The sequence below is a fragment of the Cervus elaphus genome, chromosome 18 (genome assembly GCF_910594005.1).
Source record: "Cervus elaphus chromosome 18, mCerEla1.1, whole genome shotgun sequence".
NCBI classification, from domain to species: domain Eukaryota; kingdom Metazoa; phylum Chordata; class Mammalia; order Artiodactyla; family Cervidae; genus Cervus; species Cervus elaphus.
Window position 1 is genome coordinate 117,541,661 of NC_057832.1, and position 3,887 is coordinate 117,545,547.

General features: G+C 42.6%; 1 non-coding gene across 1 annotated transcript; it reads left to right on the forward strand.

The window, feature by feature from the left end:
- The first annotated feature begins 3,319 nt into the window (after positions 1-3,319).
- On the forward strand, positions 3,320-3,391 carry TRNAC-GCA. The gene has a single exon. It is a non-coding gene; the product is annotated as a tRNA-Cys (tRNA).
- The last annotated feature ends 496 nt before the right edge of the window (positions 3,392-3,887 follow it).

Below are 3,887 nucleotides of genomic sequence, written 5' to 3' on the forward strand. Positions count from 1 at the left end.
TTCAGTAAAGTTGCAGGATATAAAATTAATACACAGAAATCTGATGATATCTATACACTAGCAAAGACCAGAAAGAGAAATTAAGGAAACAATCCCATTTACCTTCACATCAAAAAGAATAAAATACCTAGGAATATGCCAACCTAAGATGACAAAGGACCTATATTCTGAAAACTTTAGGACACTGATAAAGGAAATTGAAAACAACACAAACAGATGCAAAGATATAGTATGTTCTTAGATTGGAACAATCAAAGAATTTTAAATTCTTAAAATGCCTGTACTACACAAGGCAATCTACAGATTCAACGCAATCCCTATCAAATTGCCAATGGCATTTTTCACAGAACTAGAACAAAACAGTTTAAAATTTGTATGGAAATGCAAAAGTCCCTGAATAGCCAAAGGTATCTTGAGAAAGAAAAAGAACCTGGAAGAGTCAGACCCCCCTGACTTCAGACTATCCTACAAAGCTACAGTAATTAAAACAGTATAGTACTAGCACAGAAACAGACATCTAGATCAATGGAGCAGGACAGAAGGCCCAGAAATAAACCCATGCACCTATGGTCAGTTAATTTTTTACAAAAGAGGAAAGAAAATACAATGGAGAAAAGACAGGCTCTTTAATAAGTGGTGCTGGGAAAACTGGACAGCTATATCTAAAAGAATGAAACTAGAACATTCTCTAACACCATATAAAAAAATAAACTCAAAATGGGTTAAGCACCTAAATGTAAGACCAGACTCTATAAAACTCCCAGAGGAAAACATAGGCAGGACACTCTTTGACATAAATTGCAGTGTATCTTCTGGATCTGTCTCCCAGAGGAATAGAAATAAAAACAAAAAATAAACAAATGGGACCTAATTAAACTTAAAAGCTTTTTCACAGCAAAGAAACGAGAAACAAAACAAAAACAACCTACAGAAAAGGAGAAAATAGTTACAAATGATGTGACCAATGAAAGATTAATTTCCAAAATATACAAACAGCTCATACAACTCAGCATCAAAAAAATAAATAAATAAATAACTCAATCAAAAAATGGGCAGATGACCTAAATAGCACTTTCTCCAAATGCTCAACATCACTAATTATTAGAGAAATGCAGATCAAAATGACAATGAGGTATCACCACACAGAGACCAGAATGACCATCAAAAAAGTCGGCAAACAATAAATGCTGGAGAGGGCATGGAGAAAACGGAACCCTCCTATATTGTTGGTGGGGATGTAAATTGGTACAGTCACTATGGAAAAATGGTATGGAGGTTCCTTAAAAAGCTAAAAATAAAATTGCCATATGATCCTGTAATCTCACTCCTGAGCACATATCCTGAGAAAATTCTAATTCAAAAAATACACACCACTGTTCATTGCAGCACTGTTTACAATAGGCGAGACATGGAAGCCACCTAAATGTCCATTGACAGATGAGTGCTGTGTATATATACATATATATATTTAAAAAGAATGAAACAATGCCATTTGTAGCAACACAGATGGACCTAGCAATTATCATACTAAGTGAAGTAACCCAGACAAATACCATAATATCATATGATATTGCTTACATATGGAATCTAAAAAGATGCAAATGAACTTATTTACAAGATAGACATAGACCCACAGACACAGGAAAGAAGCTTACTGTTACCAAAGTGGAAAAGGGTCGGGGAGGGGTAAATCAGGAGTTTGGGATTAACATATACACATTCCTATATATAAAATAGATAACCAACAAGGACCTACTGTACAGCACAGGGAACTATACCCATTATTTTGTAATAGCCTATCAGTCATGTCCGACTCTGCCACCCTATGGACTGTAGCCTGCCAGAGTCCTCTGTTCAAGGGATTCTCCAGGCAAAAATACTGGAATGGGTTGCCATGCCCTTCTCCAGGGGATCTTCCCGACCCAGGGATCAAACCCGGGTCTCGTGATGTCTCCTGCATTGGCAGGCAGGTTCTTTACCAGTAATGCCATCTGGGAAGCCCATAAGGGAAAGAATCTGTGAAAGAAAATATATATGCCTATATATGTATAACTGAATCAGATTGTTATACACCTGAAACTAACTCCACATTGTAAGTCAACTACAATTCTTTTAAAAAGTGTGGCAGCCAGGAGCAAGTGGCTGGGATGGCTGTGTCAAAGTTTCCTCCATGAGCTACAGAAAGGGAAGAGCAGTACCCTGTAGTCCTGGGGACATGATCTGGCATACTGTTTCAAGATCTGGGTGGCCATTAGGTATTGGTCGTCTGTAATGATCTCCATTCATTCATTCATTTAACAACAAAAATGTGCCTACCCTGGGCAGGAAAAAAGGAGCAGCCATTATTCCCTGCTCTTAAGATGGGCCTTAGAAGTTGGCACAGGGCTTCCCTGGTGGTCCAGTGGTTAAGAACCTGCCTGCCAATACAGGAGACACGGGTTCAATCCCTGATCCAGGATGATCCCACAGGCCCGCAGAGCAACTAATCCAGGCCGTGTAGGGCATCCGCTGACTCCGGCAGCAGAAACAATAGACTGCTCTCCTCCTTCACACGGTAGAATTGACTGGTGAGCCCAGAGCTGCAGAGTTGGCCCCCTGGGCTGTGTCCTGGCTCCCCTTGACTTCTTTCAGGGGAGTCACCCTCCCTCCCCATACTGTAGACAGGGATTCTGAGTGGGAGCACACACATTCTTACATGACATCACTCCTGAAATGGTTGTATCACTCAACTCCCCTTGGTTGTGCTAGAACCCCAGCCAGGCCAACAAGGGTCTGGCTCTAGGATTTTTCAGAATTAAACACTTTTCTCTCTGGCATCCCAGGTGTAGAGACGGACACCTAGAGGTGTTTGATGTGGGAGTCTCAGCTGCCTGGAGAAGTTTGTTTGCGAGATTAAAGCTGATTTGAGAAGGAAGCAAAGAAAAAAGCTGAAAGGAGAGTCTTGGTAACTTTTGAATTTCTGGAAGTCAGTTTCTTCTCTGATCTAAATTTCTTAAAGATTTGTTTTCGTGTTCATCCTCAGTCCTGTCCAACTCTTTGCGACTCCATGGACTGTAGCCCACCAGTCCATGGGATTGTCCAATCCCTCTGTCCATGGGATTCTCCAGGCAAGAGTCCTGGGGTGGGTTGCCATTTCCTCCTCCAGGGGATCTTCCTGACCCAGGGATTGAACCTCAGTCTCCTGTGATCTCCTGCATTGCAGGCTGACTCTTTACCCACTGAGTTTGTTTAATCAGTTGATATTTAATCTCTGCCACTGATTGTCAGTGTTAGCATGATATGACTCTGGACATGAAATATTAGCTAGACAGTTGTGACTGGGGGTATAGCTCAGTGGTAGAGCATTTGACTGCAGATCAAGAGGTCCCTGGTTCAAATCCGGGTGCCCCCTTGTTTTCTTCACTCACAGAACCCACCTTAGGGCTCATCTTTCCGGTAGAGAGTATTTGTGGGGAAAGATGAGAAACCGGAGATTAATAAAGAGCTGGAGAGATGGATGCTGGGTAAACAGACTCAACAGATGTCCACTAGAGGGAGTGAACAGATTGAGACCTGAGACAACAAAACCGTGTCTGGCCCTGCACGGTCTGGGCTGGAGGAGACAAGACAGGAAGGAGAGATGCTAGCTAGACTGCAGCCTGATGGCAAGATGAGCTGACCCGAGCCCTGCTCCCTCTCCTGGGCCCCGGCTCCCACCGCCTTCCCTTTCCCCTCCCTCTTGCTGTGCACAAGGGTGTTTGCAAGAAAATCACTTCTCAACGTCTGCACATTTCGGCTCAGTTCACAAAGGACTCTTGGCTTTAGGGGCAGAGACTCACCCTGATGGTCTGAAACCACAATGATCATGCTGTCCCTTGGCGGTTATATCTGCAGTGGGCACAGTTCTC